Source organism: Cupressus sempervirens, chromosome 1 (assembly GCF_028749045.1).
Source record: "Cupressus sempervirens isolate cs-2001-9-10 chromosome 1, ASM2874904v1, whole genome shotgun sequence".
In the NCBI taxonomy this organism is placed as follows: Eukaryota; Viridiplantae; Streptophyta; class Pinopsida; order Cupressales; family Cupressaceae; genus Cupressus; species Cupressus sempervirens.
Window position 1 is genome coordinate 440,290,508 of NC_143118.1, and position 19,196 is coordinate 440,309,703.

Genomic DNA, 19,196 nt, shown 5'->3' on the forward strand with positions numbered 1-19,196 from the left:
TGATGTTGAACATATTAGAGAAGAGATGAACAAAACATGGAAAAGAAGAGATGGAGGTAGCACATCCAATGGAGAGCTCACTTCACCCAAGAGGTCAAGTGGTCACACTTCATCCAACTAAGCATGTGTAGCTGCATGGTACTAATATACAAAGTTATATCATGCATCAGTCCCAAGACAAATAAGTACTACAAAGGAGAAAACAACATAAGTAAATATGTAGAGTTAAAACTTAAAGTTTTTGCAAGTATTTCCAAGTTTCCCTCGAATGCTGAGTAAAATTGTAGTGCATGTTGAGTAGTTAGTTGCAACTCATTTGGTAGTGAATGCCAAGTTAGTCTTAATTGATGCCGAACTGGGAATATTCAGTTGATGCTGAGAAGTTGACAATTAGTGAATGTTGAGTAATGCAAAGATGCTTAAGGAGCCAAGTGAATAGCTTTCATCACACTAAGCATGAAATGCAGCTAAAATAGGGTATATGATCATGTTTTCATTCATTTTTCCTCATTGTGATGAAAGAGCAAAGACAAAGAAGAGAGCAGAGAAATTTCTAAGTAGTTAAACCAACAATTGAGTAGATTTCAACTATGATTTAGCGCAAGTTCTCCAATCCAAAGGTATTTATTCAAGTGTTGAATCACTCAATCTTTGTTTTTCTTGAAATTTTGAACCCTAGAAATACAAAATGGTATCTAGCTCCAAGAAAACCCATGAAAAAGAGTTGTTTAAGGTTAAACTTGTATCAAACTAGGTCAATCAACCAGATTTTTGTCATATCCCAGAGGTTGAATAAAAAAACAACCCAGCTGATGCTTTATTTGTAATAACCCCTAAGGTAGTGATGGTTTAGGATGTTAGAAGATATTACAACTGCAAGATAGGAGCCATAGGTGATATGGAAATTAGGGAGGTGTATGATAAACTATGTGTAGATGGAACCCTAAAGGATGAATTTAAAATTATTGAAAACAAGGGTTTGACTCATTGTCTTGAATTTCCCAGTCTTTAAGACTGAATGGATTAGACTAGTCCTTAGCAAAATTCATGATGGAAGTATATGGCTAGCAGATGGCCCAGTAAAAATCACCAAGAAAATTGTGCATAGAGTCACAGGGTACCCAACCCTAGATAGACCAAAGATTCTTAGGAGTGACTCTAAAGAAGTGATTGAGAAAAATATTGGAGCCAAGCGAAAAAAATGTAGAATGAATATTGACACCATCCATGACCCCTTCATCAAATTTTTTGTTAGAATCATTTCAGATAGGTACTATCAATCTAGTAGATTAAATAGTGTTCCATGCATTGCAATTGATGTTGGTTACAAATTGGTTAAGAAAGATCACTCTTATGATCTTTTAGAGTTGCAATTGCAATAGATCAATGAGAATTTGGAAGCAATAAGGAGAAGCAAGGGTGCACAATGAAAATTTGGTGCAATTTTAGTTTGTATCTTCTTTTATATATAAAATGAGTTTCCTTCATTTGGTAAAGTAGTATGGAAGGCAAACATATTTAGAGTAGCTGAAGTTAATGAATATATTAAGTAGATGGGAGTTTATTTTGAAACTTAGAGGACTAGCTACTTTGAAAACTTCAAGAACACTATGAAGTAGAGACTTAGGATTCTTGTTTCTTTAGTTGAGAAATGTGTCAATTATGTATGCTTTCTTATTGACATAGATTACATATACATAAAAGCTACTATACCAAGGATTAGATGGTTGAGACCTCTAGGTTATGAAGTCAACATTGATGAAGCCTTAGCAGCCATCAAAACCCTAGTAGAAAAAGAAATTGATAAAAATTCTAAACCATTTGGAACCTATGATGTTGTCAAATCTAAGGTTGAAATGGATTTAAAGACAACTTCTACAATCAAAAGGAAAGAAAATTTGGTGAAGAAGTTGAAGAAAAAAATTGGAGAAAGAATTGAAGGGGCATCAGAGGATGTAGATGAAGAAGATGTAGAGGATGATGATGACGAAGATGAATAGGGGCAAGGCTCACTGCAATTGACACAAGGTTTTGGGGAGGATGTAGAGGAAGAGAAAGATGCCAAGCAAGAAGCATCAAAGGTTGAACCAAAGAAAAGAAAACCTCAAAAGCCACTTGCTCCTCGACACAAACCCAAGAAGAAAGTAGTAAATACAAGCCTAGCCAAGTGGACCACCAAGGTAGATGCTAAGTCAACTAATCAAGTTGCAAAAGAGTAGAAGAAAAGACAATGAAACAAGGAGGGCTTATAGAGCCAAAGAAAAGGAGAAAGTATGATGCTCCACCTGAATCTAATGATGAAAAGATAGAATTAGATACTGAAAAATTCAAAGTGGTAAGGTACCAAACCAAATAAAATCTTGAAATTATTTGTGATAATATTAGAGATAACACAGATTTGAGTGGTTTGAAAATAATTGATTTCAATAAGCTCACTAGGGAAGAGTAGAACATAGTGGAAGAGTCTATCTACACTATGATGGCCAAGTTCAAGACCACCCCTCTTGAACTAGATAACACAATGCAAAAGGAGCTATACTCCTTAATAAAAAACAAGTGGCATTAATACCTTAATATGGCAAGAGAAATAAGGGAGTCTACACTAGCTTGAGTTATGCCAAGATTGACAAAAAGCCAAATCACAAAGGCTAACAAGAACCATGGAGCTAGATTCTCTCCTAAATATAGAGTAGTTCAAATCCTACAAAATCAAATTGAGGATATTGTGAAAAAATCCACTTCAATTTGAGAGGTTATCTATGGATTGAAAATAGGAGAAGTAGATCCTTTAGAAGGAAAGGATGATGAAGAGGAGGAAGGAAAGGAAGAGAAGGAAGAGAAACAAGATGAAGAAGAAGAAAAATAAAAAGGAGAAGAAGAGCAGAAATAAGAAGAGGAAAAGGAAGAGGGAGAAGAAGAGAAGATAGAAAAAGAGGAAGAAGGTGAGAAAGAGAAGGAAGAGGAAACAGTGGAGAAGAAACAATAGGGTGAAAAGGCAACAATTGATCTGCAGTAGCAACAAGAAGAATAGAGTGTTCAAGACACTCAATTGCCACCACCAAGTCCTCCACATACTTCACCTATAGAAATAGTAAATTTAATTTATGTTACTAACACCACAAGTTAGAACATAAATCCTTTAACTGCATAAGACCTCAAGCAAATCCTTCACCAGAAAACCATGTAATCTCAACTATGCTTGAATCCTATTTTGGTGGGTGTAGAGGAACTGCAAAAGGCTATAGAAAAAATTACAAAGGAGAAGGTGAATACACAAGAAAAACCTTCAAAAAATCCTTCAACTATAGTAGAACAAACAAAAGAGCAAGTAGTACAAGACACAACTACTTTGGTTGGTTCATCAGTAACAATCACCACTACTGCCAGGGAGAAGGACAAGGCTAGTACAAGATAACAAGATGTCATTGATCTCATAGCACAAAGTCAAGGTACACATCCTCAGATTGCTATCATCAATTAAGGTGGTAGGGAAGAGGACAAAGAAGAAGACAAGGAAGAAAACAAGGCAAAAGACAAGGATGAGGATAAGTCACCAAAAGAAAAAGAGAAAGAGGTAATACAAACTTTGATAAACTTGCCTACCATAGGAACTCCCACCAAACAAGTGAGCACTTATATAGTACCTCTATAGATATCAGAACCAAGCTCAAGCTCCACAAAGGTGACAAGGGTACTTCATTATTGAGACCTTGAATTAGATGAGGAGATAGTCATACCTAGTTGTGACTTTGAAACAATGAATCTAGATTAGATCTATGAAGTGCAAGAGGCACTAGAGAGGAGAAATAAGTAGGAGATAATAAAAAATGAGTATAGGCAAAAACAAGCCCTAGTAGAAATCAAAGAGTTATTGCTTGGTTCCTTTATCCTACAAGTACCTAATGAGACCAAGCCTATCATGGAGCAATTTTCCAACATAGTGGACCAAGTATAGAATGAAGAACTAGCTACAAATATAAGACTATTAAAATGTTCTGAAAGGAAGTTCTAGATGAAAGTAAATGAGAAGATATCTAGCGAGATAGCACTCACACAAGTTGAACTAGAAAAGAAGATAGAAAAGGTCAAAACAGTACTTGGGAACATCTTCTCATTGTACTCCAAATTGTGTGACTCATCATACTTCACACAGGAAACAAGCCAAAAGATAATGATCTTGGAAGGAGATTTGAAAGCATCTAGCTCACAACTATCAATCGAGCTAGCTTAGAGTTAGAAGTACTTTTCCACATTATTCATACACAAAAGGAATTAGCTATATTAACAACAAAAGAGGCTAATATTAGAGCCAAACTTGTATAGATATAGGCAACTATCACTCTCCACATGGAGGTACTTCAAAAAGAACAGGCCTATGCCAAGAATGTTTTGTAGAAAGATCCCAATCTTTCAACTCTAAATGGCCTTGTTCACCTTGCAATAGAGATAGCCATCTAGTTGATAGCTCTACAAATTTTACTAGACAATTGGGATGTTACTCTCAAAATCATATTAGAGGTAAATAAAACTTTTTTTGCTAAGTATTCCATTCATCCCTAGGACCCTTTGACATAAGTTTCAAAAAGGGGGAGATTAATAACTAAGGGGGAGAATACTAATATTTACATTCTTTGAAATGTTTCATTCTTTTTGGGAGAATAACAAAAAGGGAAGACTATACATACTCCATGATTTCCAAAAGGGGATACATATGAAAGGGGGAGATAATGAATAAAATTACAAGTGCAAAATAGGTGAAAATAGAGAAGACACAATAGATACAGCAAGAGGTAGTGATATATTAGCATGAGACAAATTTAACATAAAGTGTATCAAATTTTTGGATAAAGAAATGGCACATTAGCTCAAGGGGAGTTACAATATTTTCAGGTATACTATCCTGTACAAAATTTTGAACAATTTTTGAAGTTTTGTACATATGCCAAAAAAAATGAATAGTGTACTCATAAGATCATATATAATTCTTAGTTAAGTGTTTTTTTATTCTCATGTCAAACAAGGAGATTGTTGGGCTTAGATTGGTTTTGACAATTGCCTATCAACACCCTTAACCAATTTTCATGTTGAAGCCGAGTACACTATACATGCCAAGACATAGTATGTGCTGAGCCATAATTCCAATAGGTGATGAGCATGATACATGTACCGAGTGACTTTAGGTGCCAAGTGAACCATATGTGTTGAGTCACAATTAATGTTGAGCAAGCCAAAATAATCTATGTATGGAGCAAGCCAGAATGCTACATGTGCTAAGCATCAGCAAATTAGTATGTTTCAAGTAACACAAAACCAACATATGAGTTTGTTCCTTCACAAAATTAGTTGTAAACTATTTTAGGATGAATCATGAAGGACTCTAAAGATAAGATCGAATCTTTTGCCTTACCTATGCAATCAACATGCAGCCAATAAGAAAAATGGAAAATGCATGCAACCAATAGGAAAAGTATAAGGATTTGAGCAGGAAAAACAAGTTTGTGAATTCATAACTAACCCTAAGTCTCTAAAGCCTTTATAAGAAGGTAAAGAGCCTATGATTTTGAGTAGCTAAGTAGCTTTTGAGTGGATGAATAGTTGAAGTGATTGAACTACATAACAAGGTAACCAATAGGGGTGTTAAGACTTAGCGATTTGATTAGCATTGCATATTCAGTTGTTTAGAATAGAGAAAGGGCTATGGGCAGATATCAAATCATAGAGGATCAGATCAAAATGAGTAGATCAAATGCCTAAAATCAACAATCAAGGATTGCAAGCTATTAGGTTTATTTAATCTAATACCTTCTAGCAATTGTATTAGAAAACTAAATCCTATGTTGATAGGTTAGCTTAATAGCTAGCTTGTAGAACCTTTGATAAGGTGAAAAAATCCTTTAAAAAGGTAGCACTTCAAGTAAGTGTTTGTAAATCCTTTAAATAGGTCACTATTGACAGAGTGTAAATCCTTTAATAGGGTAGGCTCTAATAAGGCAGACCATCAAAAGTGGTCAAACTATATTGCTACAGTGATAATCCATGGGTATCATCCCCACTCCAAATTTACCTTCTCATTTTGGAGGGTTTTTGGGTGACCAAAATTTGGTGTTATGTGTGTTGATGCATGTCTTTATTTTGTGTTTATCTAATATGATTACATGCATGCAATTTATTTCTAGTTAAAAGTTTTTATGGTTAAAGTGTGTTACTTTTAATTCACACCCCTACCCTTGCCCCCCACCCCCCTCAAAAGTAATCTTCCCATTTGTAAATTCCAACACTTTCATTATTTTATTCCAATATTCATGAATGAAAGTTTAGGAAAGACTTAGATCTGAAAGTTTTTAAGAAAAAAAGTATCTTCCTCTATGCATTTCAAGGTGAGTCTTTTACATTTCATTTCATTTCATATCTTCACCGTAGATTTGTTTCTAAATTGGGCTAATTTTACTCACATAGCATCTAGGTTTACTTTATGAAGTAATTAATTCAATTTCATATTCACATGATCCTATCAAGGACTTAAGAGAGTGTATTTCTTTGTATTTTATTCCTCTATACAACTTAGATTTAGTATTATAACCTTTCTTCCTTTGGGTTCTAGCTAATCTAATTCGGATCATAACCCCTTAGTTCTAATAGATCCCTTTTTGTGCCTTGTATTTTATTGTGCTCATTTCCCTTGATATGTTTCTTCTCTTGTGGGCATCTCATAATGGAAATGTTATTTTGCAAATGAATGTATACTTACATTAAAGATATTTCTCTCATTAAGACAATTGTGATTTCTTCAATGAGGGGGCATACACTTTTCTCATCCTTTTTCCATGGAATACAAATAAAATTTTTGTGTATAGCTAGGATTACTTCAGCCTTAGTTCTTGGTATTATGTCTAAGTTATGCTCAAATATATGTATTATTATTTCATGCCTATTATCCTTTCTCTTTTTCCTATTTCTTTTTTAGTTTCTAGGTTGATCTTCTTTTGGGATCTCTCTTCAAACTTTGATAGTTTGGGAGGCTTCATCCTTGTGTACAACCCTTCTTTTGACTACTAATAGTATGGGAAGACCATTCTTGATCCCATACTTGGAAACAAACATTCTTATGCCTAGATCACCTTTTGATTCTTCCTTTTGGGACATGGAGTTCCCTTGAAGTTGAAACCCTTGATGGACTGACTAGGATGTCATACACACTTGCTAGAACATTTAGATCTTCTTTAATGAGTTGACTAGCATGCCATACCCACTTTATAAACTATACAATGTAGTCCCCCTTTTTTTCACAAAGCTTTTCCATTAGTTCTTTGCTTGATCATTTTTCTTCAATGGTTCACAACAAGGTACATAAACCTTTTTGGGAAAGAAACTATACCGCTTAATTTTGTAGTGCTTATCTCTCTTATTTTTATTCTAGATGTGATAAGACTCGTATGTTTTGGGGGCTTCATGATTTCTTTCCTCTTTGGTCATAATAAGATTTACTCTTTTTCTCTTGATCTACTTTACTATAAGTTTGAGGAAACTCATACTCCTACTAAAGTTGGGGCTTAATATACCGTATTAAAATGGATGCACTGTCCTTTTAAGACCACTGAGATCCCTCCTCTTCATGATTCCCTCTTTGAACCATGGATATGCTCATGCTCACTCTTATTTTCCTCATCTTCCTCTTATCTCTTCCATCTTTCCACCTCATCTCTTTGGTATCTTCCTTGGCTCTCAATGGCACCCATGACATGACCTCCTCAATTAGGTTAACCTAGTCCTATCAAGTTGACATAGTCCTAGACTAGGTTGACCCAAGTTGACCTAGTCCTCACTAGTGTTGGATCTTGGGGACTAAAATCCTCAAGGGTTTAATTAGTTAATGACCATTACTGATTCAAGCTATGTTGTTTTTGCACTCAAAAACTCATATATAAGGAGAATAAGAGGCTTTATTTTCATGCCTCATCCATATCTCATATCAATTATTGTTCATGCACTCAAGATCTACTCTCTAGTGAATATTTTGAGCCTTTTCCATTCAAGGAGTTCAAGCATTCAAGCATTTTTCAAGAATTCAAGCAAGGAGATTTTATCTAGTATTTCATCTTCAAAGTCTAGCAGATTGTTGGACATATTCACTAAGGTACTACTTAAGGATTCTTTTGAGTATCTAAGAGGTCAATTAGAGGTCATCCCCCTACCTAAAGAAAACTAAGTAGAGATGTCTCATTGCATCAATTATTATGAGAAAAATATGTTATAGATTGATGTGAGAGGTCACACTTTAGGATTTACCTAAAGCTATAAAAAGGTGTAAGAAGCAAGACACTGGCATATGGGTAGAAGTAGCTACAAGGAGCTAATGTTGATATGAGATTGTTGTACAAGTTTAAAAAATGATATGTAGATGATGTATTCTGGTATGTCTTTGGCATTGTTTCCAAAGAGGAAGAGTTTAAGGTTTTTAAGTTACCATACTAGCTATCAAGTAAAGAGGGAGAAGTGTACAACTAAGTTAAAATACAACATTGATCAGTTTAATAGATGAGAATGTATGAGTAAGAGGGAGAAGTTATGTAGGAGAGAATTATTTTTTTTAAAAAGGTTGAGATATGTTGAGGTTGCTACAAAGAAAAAGTATGTACTGAAATGATAGTGGGAACATCCTAATAATGATTGAATGAGAATCAAAATGAAACTAAGAAAGAGAGATGAAAAAACATAGGGAGTAGACAATATATATTATTGAAGCTTTTTGGATTGCATGGTAACTAGTACAATAAGTGAAGTATGACTGGTGTTGCCAACAATGCCAAAGAGGGAGATTGTTTGAAACTAAAATTAGAGAAATTGTTATGTTGTCATTGATGTCAAATATATAGCTAAGGCAAGGTGTCAAATCTACTAGAGAGATATTTAGCAGTAGTATAGAGTGTTATAATGTTTGATTGATGAAGATGATTTGAAAAGAAAAGATCATGTGATGACCTAGTCAAATGTTGAGTTGAGAAGTGTTAAGTATTATAGAAATACAATGGGCACTTGATACATTAGTCCTTAACAAGATAATGTGTTGTTCAATAAATACATGAAATAAAGAAGATGGTTGGATGAATATAAGAGTTGAAATATGCCAAAAGGATAAGCTTAATCGAGTATGAATATTGTACAATCAATGAAGGAGCTAAAATGGAAGATTAAGGAACTTAGTGGAAGCCAAGTGAAATAGTTCAAGCTAAGTGTTAGTTATTATAAAAAAAATTATGAAGAAGTGTAGTTGTGATTGATTGTAGTAATCAATGAGAAAGCATGTTGATGTTGAGTGCAAAAGTATAGTGTGTAGTGAGTTAAAAACTAACAATTGAGCAAAAGAATACAATGATTGTCGAGTAATACTAAAAGTTAGAGTTTGAAAAAGATTTTATTTTTAGGCCGACATAGATGGAATTTTGAACTATTAAAAGTGTGTGGAAGATAAGGATTAATGAGTTCACATATCTAATGCACAAGGAGAGTTTTTAATGTGATCAAAGGAGAGGATTTGATCTGAATTTTCTAGAAGAAGGAGAATAAAAAGATGGAAGGATTCACTGAATATGACCTAACCCTTAGATCAATGGTGATGTTTAAGAAGAAAATGATCAAAATTACCTATTTAAGGAGGCATAAAAAATTAATATTAGGGTTGGTTTGTGGTTAATTGGTGATCTTAAGGAGAATCTATAAAGAGGAGAATGACATAGTTAAAGTGTGAAGAGTTTACAAGTTTGATTGCTTGAGGTGGTGTCAAGAAGATTAGTGCTAGAGATGTTAATGAAGACCAGTGAATGAACCAAAACATGAGTGAATGGAGAAAATATTGTACTTTATAGATTAAACCTACTATTACATTTTAACCATTCTATCAGTCCAAAAATTATCTAATCAAGGATGACCTAATAGTTATTTTGTAAATCCTTTAATCAAGATGATATTCTAATGGAATTTTCTAAAGTCCTCTAATAAGGCCACTCATAGTAGGGCAATTAAATCCTTTAAAAAGGTCACATTTAATAGTGTGTTATATAATGTTTAACTAGGTTGGCTCTTAACCAAACTTACTTCAGAAGAGTGAAAAAATGGAAGCATGTTTTTTTAAAATAAAAAGTGGACTATCCACCACACACACACACACACACACACACACATATATTAAAAGACTTGTCTAGGAAAGAAAACCTAAAATCCTCATCATTACATATACTAAAAGAGAACCTTGATTTATAATTGCCCAACTGAAAAAATAAAATCATATACATTCAAAGTTGGGAACAAAAAAAACATAAAATGATATCCAAAAACACAAGGTAAGTAGCTCCACTTTAGAATTTCATTCCTCCACAACTCCAAATTCCATCAACAACTAATTATTTCTCCATATCTATAGCCATGCCAATAGGTCCCCATGAATCAAATTGTAGGAGATGCATCACAGGCACTTTGTGAATGAGAAATCCATTTTGATTCCAAAATTTAGCACATCTCAATGACAAGAATAATAATAATATAGAGAGCATATAACTTTCCACTTATGCATCCAAAAAAATTAGTGATACATCAAAGAATTTACTCTAAATTTCAATCAAAGTAGTTAGTAGATTCATGGGAAATAGAAGGACAAACTACCAAAACCAAGATGTAGAAATGTATCATAATATGATATGTGTGTCTTGAATTAATGAACAACATCCTTGTCATAGATTAGTGATAGTACAACTTCAATCACTCTTGATGAATGCAAACTTTCTTATCATCAACAATCAATTTTTCCAAATCTGCATAATTATTAATAACTTATACTAGATAAATTGCATCATACAAACAACCATCACAACCTAGGTTTGCAAGATAATCAGAAAAATGGTAGCATGTTAATTGGTGTTTTTTCTCAAATTGGGTTTCCACATTAATTCTTGATATCAAAAGTGTTATTTTTATGTGTGGATGTTATTACTATGCATGTTATATTTTACAATAGTTTATTTAGTGGCAATAGGAACTTATAGAGACAAAGAGTTAAGATATTTCATGAAATATTAAATTGCTAATAATCTATTATAGAGATAGAGTGGGTATTTGTGATTAATTAATCTATTTGAAGTGATTAAAAGTTGAATTGGTATATCTAGAATTGAGGATGATTAATTCTCCCCCCATCTTAGTTATTCTAAATCACTATAAAAAATTATGCTTGAAAATGTTCACTACACCTCTCTTGATGGTTAACAACACTTTCCACCATTTAAAGCTACTAATCATTATATCTTTTTTTATACTAGTTAAAGTGTTTAACTTTTAATACTGTTTACTTCATAGCATCTCATAAATTCTTTATCTTAACTTACAAAGGTCTAGTCATCCCATCACATCTTTCAATGAAAATTTTAAATAAATATCCATACTTTTGTTGGCATTGATTAATGATATTATTTTAAGTATGCCCTCCCCCAAGTCAATAGTAGACTTAGTTTGATGAAGATTCCACCACACTTGAGGTTGTAGTCATTGAAAACATAAATATTATGAACACCTATTAATTTATTATGGAAATTGAACAACACCCATTAGGCTCGCTAACAAGGAGAAGTTCCTATTTTGACAAATTTGCCAGAATATTGGGTGATAATAAGAAAAGAAGTTCCCCTTTCCCTCTGTCAAGATTGGTATAAAAAAATGAAGTCTTATCCCAAAGAAATTTTAAGGTATTGTATGCATGATAGCCAACAAATTTAATTTCTTACAAGCATATACTATCCTTCTATTTAAGCTCATTGTACCATTTTCTAACAATATATTTTCTATCTAGCATTTCTAGATCTCAAACATTCCAACTATGAATGTTCATCATCATTAACAATTAGTTTGGAATTGTGTTTCTCTTATAGAGCCTATTAAAAACAATTGACATTTCTAAGTGAGAATGTTGAAGATTCTTCTTTTGACTAGAGACATAAAGTCTTTCAATTAATTTTCATTTCTAATGGATTATTTAGTAACCAACTCTATGAACTTTCTACTAGCCTCAACATTCACTTCTTTTGGATTAATAATAGAAAAACATTTTTACCCATCTCTTCCTCTAATGAAATCATAGGCTCAAAGGGGACATTACGTAGTTCCAAAGATTTTTTTGGCATGTGTAGGATCATGATGTTGAAATCTCTAACTATTGTTGTCTATTATTATAAAAAACTTAGTCATATTAGGAAAAGTCATAAGGTCATCACTATAACCGAGCTACTCTATATAGGTTGTGTCCTATAAAGACTTGTAAATAAATATATGTATGTCAAGGTCTATAGGAGCTGAGAAATTCTTTGGTTGCTGAGTATTTTTAGAATAAGCCAAGCCCAATGATTGATGAGTAGTTAGAGAACATTGAAGCTGAGATACATAGAAGAAGTCGAGCATAGTAGATATTGAGCATCAACAACATGTGTAGAGAATGTCGTGTATCAGAGATAGTACGTGTTGAGTAATGCATAATTGACCTTCAAGTTAGGAATGATGAAAAATTTGAGGTAAACCATTTCAAGCCTACATGGACAAGATATTTACTATTTGTAGAGGTTGTTAGAAAGGTTATTACACATTTTATGATGTGGATCATAGGTCCCTATGTTTTGTGATCAACCAATCAGATGAAGAGGTAGAATAAGGAAGCATCTAGAAAACTCATTATGAAATATTTAAATAGAGAAGATCAAAACCTATTTGATATATGATGATGATGAGGAGGGGATAACCTATTTGTGATCATAGAGTATATCAAGTGTGATAGTGTGAACATTGCAAGAGAGGCAACAAAGTTTTATTATTGCAGAACAGAGTAAGCAACCTTGTCAAAGCAATGAAGGATAGTAAAGCTATATTAGATTAGAGATCAAACTAAAGAGAGAAGATCTAAAACTAGATTATTAGGAGTAGGCCAATGGTTGAGTACTGAATTAGTTTCAATAGATCAAGTCAGGGATAATCTTTTAATAGATTGGTCATAATTTTTTTTTGTAAATATCTTAACTAAGTCCTTACTTTGTTCTAAGTGTAAAATCCTCTCATAAGGTAAGACCTAACAATATTAACAACCTTTAATAGGGGAGACCCTTCACAGGGTAGATAATTAGATATGATCAAATAGTGTAATCCTAACATGTTAACTTTATTACTACAGTAGTGAAGCTTTGTGGGTGTCATCCCCACCTCAGCTTTATGTACACCTTGGAGGGTTTCTAGCTAATCAAATCTTTGTATTATGTGTTTATATTTTGTGCATGTGATTGATAGATTAGATCTACATATTACTATAGTTTGATTTTATAAGTTATGTTATGTATGCATAAGATATGAAATGGGAAATATGTTGAATGCACTACAGTTTTGTAAAAAGGTTTAAGTGTCATATATCCCGATTCACACCCGATGGGCCAAAAAGTGCAATATTAAAAAAAAGAAAAAAAGCTGTCATCTAAATTTGATGAAATGAAAAGGGTTTCTTAAGAAAATTATTAGCTTTCTATTGATATTATTGTTGTCAAATTATGATTTAAGTAATTATTACTTCTTTCTTAATGTAGTTACCTATAAAGTGTTGATTTATGTATTGATTCAAAAAAAGTTATAACTATAAAACAATATAACCTTCTTAAAATCTGAAATATGTGTTACATTCTAGAATTTTCCTACTATGAGGAACAAAAACAAATTTTAATTTTGTATAGTTTTTAATGAGTAAAATTGGTCAATCACAAGAGTTGTTTTATTCCAAAAATGTTGTAGCAGAAAATAAAAAATTAATTATTTCATTGGAATAAAATTTCAAAAAAATATGCATCACATCCAAGTATTAGTCTACTTCTTATATTTAAAATCTTTAAAAAAAATTATCATTGGATTATGATTAGGGTGGTCAGACATACACCTACTTCTTATTTTTCCCTAAATTGTTTTATACTTTTATAGTGAAATTTAGAATTTTGACTAGAATTAAAATATTTTCTTGTTAGAAAAGGGATAGCATTTTAGAAACTACATTTAATTGACTATAGATTCTATTCTTACAAAGTTTTAATACAAGGTTCATAACTAGTTCAAGATTTCAAATCAAGTTGACTAACATTGATGTCCTAATTTTCTATTGCTGCTTAAGGCCATAGTTTGGCCTACCATGATCCTACGAATACCATTTTGGTAGATTTTATGTTAGGTTTGTAAAGTAATTGTTTGGGCATTCTTCCTTTGGTAGGAACATCTATATTAATGATATTTGAAATGGGGGAGGACTTTCTAATTGACAATCAAAAGATAACACATCATGATCATGTTTTTACTAACAATGGGAAGCACCTTAAAATATTCATCAAATAATAGATTGGAAAGAGAAAAAGAATTTTTTTCACTAGCATATCAACTGGTGGAGTTTAGGAGAAAAACAATTAACATTATTGATAGATGTTTCAAATGTCTTCTAACAATTTTTAAGGGTCAAACATTATTTGTAGGTATGGCTATTCAATTTATAGTGAAAATAAGCACCTAGGTTCCCAAGCAAGGAAATATTCCATGAAAAACAATCACCTTCAATGTCAAGAGAAATAACATTTGGGAAATCAACTTCTAGATCTATGGAATAAGAATGTAAGCATTGAGATATGGGAGGGTGACTTTTGACTCCTCAACTTGCAATACTGGCCTTAATAGTTTTAGGTTACGAGAAAAGAAAAGATAAAATTATAGCTATAGTTTATTGATTTGAATTCAATGTGGGGAGGACCTAACATTGAAATTTTCAAAATTACCCTTAGGAGACCATAAGAAAACCCTAAATAGCATTTTTAATACACTACATAAGGATTTGTTAGGGATGTATTCTTGCATGTTACAATTTTTTTCAAAACATTGATAAACCTTTTTGAATCATTTGATAAAAAATTGAAAAATATGCCCAACTTTTTTCCAAAAACATTATGAAACCAATCATACAAACATTTATTGCATGAAAAAGGTTATTATCCATGGAAACAAAAAATCTTGAAATATTTCATAAGTGAATTCGTTTAGTTTTGATAGTCCTTTCCATGTCGTCATTAAGGGACAATGAAATATTTAGAAGGGGCTTACCCTTTTCTCCCCCTTTGGGGTCTTCACTCTCAAGGATGCCCCTACTTCCCAGTTGATTTCCATTGGTTTCCATATATTTTCCTCTATTGTCTCCTTGGGAAAGTGCTTGTATACAATATCCATTAAAGAAAGTAGAAGGAAATTCAATAATACTTTGATCTATCACTACAAATTTATAAGATGGTTTTCCATTTTTACCAATTTTTTTTCTATGATTACCTTTAGATTTCCCAATACCTACATAATATCGGTCTCATTATCTTGCAACGATGAACCATTATTACCAAATTCAATATATGTCTAAAAGCCATAGAATATATCTCCTCAATCTATCCCTAGATGACACCAAGTAATGAAAAGAAAGACACACACCAAAGAAAATAGAGAACTAATAAGAGGAAAAGATAAAGTAATAGATATGACATGAAGGAAAAGTAGAAATTCTCTCCTATGAATTACATGTAGGCCTTGCAAGTATGGGTCTATCATCTAAATGCCCTAGCTGTAGAGCATCACTTCTTCCTTCTCCTTGATATGAACCCTAAAATAAATATTTAAAAAAATTCCACTTCAACATTGTATCTATTTAGAAAACATATGTAAATAAACCAAAATAATTCTAATTTAAAAGTTTTTATCATTCGAGTGTGCTTTTTTTCATCAAAGAAATATTCAAATAATAGATATCCATTTAAAAGTTTTATAATAACATTATTTGATATATATATATATATATATATATATATATATATATATATATATATATATATATATATATATATATATATATATATATATATATATATATATATATATATATATATATATATATATATATATATATATATATATATATATATATTTAAAGATTGAATTTGTGCCACTCAAGATAAGTAATAATTTTATGTATGAAATTTAGTATATTTTTTAAGAGAATGGAGACCTCTTCTCATGGAATTCTAGTTGATTCTTAATACAAAGAATAAAATATGGAAACAAACAAACAATAGGTAATGAGTTGAAGCCTACATTATTTATCATTTATTAATTATTAGTTTTTGATATTAATTATGATTATGTGTTAAGATCAAGTATACTTGAATCCAAGAGCTCCTAGATGAGAGGCTTGCAATAAACCATTGTATTCTATGCTCTTTCCTTTCATGGTATATAATTTTGTTCTAGTGTTATAAGAAAACTCTAAAAATTGTAACTTTATAATTTATCTAGACATTATAAATCACAATTTTTTTCGTATTAATATAACTTATAAAATCTCCATCATAAATAAATCATTCACAATAACTACACATAGATCCTTAGTTTTGTTAATATAAACTTTGGAACCCTGAAGTTAACAACAATAAAATTTAGAAAATATTTAATAAAAAGAATAGGGTGGTGGAAGGGCTTTGCTACCATGACATGGAACCCTTGTAGAATCAAAGGAGCATCAATGGAATCCCTCTCCTTAGGACAGCAATGGACTAATTTTGGAGTTAATAACACTTCCTCCCTTCATAATAGTTGAAACTAGTCTTTAGAAGTCACAACTAGTGAATAAATAAGACCATATTCTTCTCCTTCATGCAGTCAGGATAGTGATGGCATCATAGGAGTGAGGAATGAAGTAGACATTGTTAGGAGTCCCCTTGTATTAAAAAAATGGTAGAATTGTTCTAAAAAAAACAAGATTCATCAAGTAAACCATCTACCTTGCAACATAATCTAGCAGCGAAAAGTCTAGAGGTGAGATACCTGCCCTTCCCTATGTTGTCATTAAACTGAACTCACAAATGGTTTATGAAATTAATAAGGAAAAGAATAGATTATGAAGTATTGAAATTTTATTTTTTGCACTACATATCAATAGGTTGCCATCAAGAAATTTTCTCAATGATTGGTTGCAAAGACTTTGGCAATGAAAAATAGGGTATCATTACTCTTTCTGTAGAATGATCTTGTTGGGACTCAAAATTGCAATCTCGATTTGAGTACCATTTCAAACTTTTGAATCATTTTGAACCCATATGAGTGCTTTCAATGTATGTACCAACTATTCTTTTGAGGCCTAAAAGGTGTTTAATGTTTATAATATCTTGCATTCAACATATCCATGTGTCTTGTGAAGATTAATTGTCATTCTGAGTCATTCTATTCAGTCTCATTTTGAGCAATGTTCAGTTCTACATTATTGCCTCAGTGTCAAATAGCAACAGGAAGCCTAGTTTGCATTTGAATATCTTGCACCCAGTAATGGTTCATGACTGACTTTGCGAGTGTTTAGTACGCACATCAAAGAACCTATCTTTCTAATTTCAAGTTGTTTCAACATATTTTGACTATGTTTCCAATCACTCAATGTTGGTTGTTTACTATTGTCATGTTGATGCTAATTGTTTAGAATTTTGAGAGGCTTTGTTTGACCAGTTATAATTTGACCTAGTTAACCAAAATGAGAAAATTCCTTTTGCATTGAATTCTAGGGGTTAGAGACTTGTTATGTTTTAGATTTGAGCCTATGATGGATCTATTTGCCTTATTTTTTAATGCAATTCAAAATACAATTTCTAATGTTTTCCTGGTGTCATAAAATGTAAATTGATTAGTACCCTTATTTAGGATGTCATAACTCTGAATCCATGATTGTATAAACCAAATGGATTGTACTTTTATGTTCTACTCTGAAAATTCTTTAAGTGTGCCAATTTTCAAGTTTTGATAAATCTATTTGCACATTTTTCTAAGTCTATTTTTTTTGCAAAAATCATTTTTCTATCATTGTTCCTAGTCTTGCAAATCCAAGTAGTCCACTTTGATCACTTGCTAGATGTACCTAGTTATTCATCATGAGTTCTAATCAAAAGTTTATACTTACCTCATGACATTGAACTAACACCCCATTTTTCATGCCCCCCAAGTGTTAGTTTATACCTATTTTCAAAGCCAAAACTGAATGCAATTTATAGTTTTTTGACATGCTTGTTTGCAAGCAGTTCTAAGAAGGCACCTTTGACAGTCAATATATTTTGACCCCAATGTCATCATGGGATGAAATCTAGTAGGGTAAGAGAATCAGTGTGTATGATTTCAAAGCACAGTCAGATGCTTCAGTCAATTTTTAAAGCTGGCCTATAGGCTTCCTTTGCAAAAAAGTCACTTGTAAAATGAGGTGAACTTAGTTTTGAATGGTCAATCTATGTTCACATTCAATCTCAATCAATACCAAGTGTTCATCATGTTATTTTGTGAATTCAAGTGTTTGAGTTCAAAAAGTTTTTAGTCAGACCCATTTTGGGCCCAACTGATTTCATCAAGATAATTGAACAATCAAAAGGATTTCAAAATGATCAAAGGAACTTATGGTAATTATTAGCATGAAATATTTTAGTAGGTACATATTATCATTTTTAAGGTTGAATTGATGTGTGAATGTACCTGCATCAAAATGAATGGAGGAGTGAAATATGCCAAACAATTTCAAAGGCTTGAATTAGTTGTGATAAATGAAAAGGGTTTTCTATTCACCACTGGTAATGCTAACCATGATAAATAATGAAGGAAAACAATGAATATCATATCATATCTTCATTGAGAGGCAATGAATGAAGACCTATTCCCCTTCACATCACTTGTGATATTCAAAGAGATCAGTCCAAGGTGCTCTAGCCCTTGCAGATTCCATATCTAGGAACTTGATTGCTTCTTCTCTAGATTAGAATTTTTAGAGATGTCTAGAAATCTCATACTTGATATGTTCCCTATCTCACTTGGAATGGAACTGGTAAGAAAAAAAAATTGAAAGATTAGATGAGTTAATCTAAGGAGGTTAATGGAGAAGATGAAAATAAAAACGTGTTCTCAGGGGTGGAGCTGCATTGAATTTGTAGGAATGCAAGATTTAGTTTAGAAGATTTGTGATTGGAAGAAGTAAAGACATGGAAAAGAAGTGTTTGAAAGAGCATAATTCTAGAAATAGGTTACAAGTAATGGTATTTTTTTGAGAAGAGTATGAAAAAAAAAAAAAGTCATTAATATCTACTCTCTAA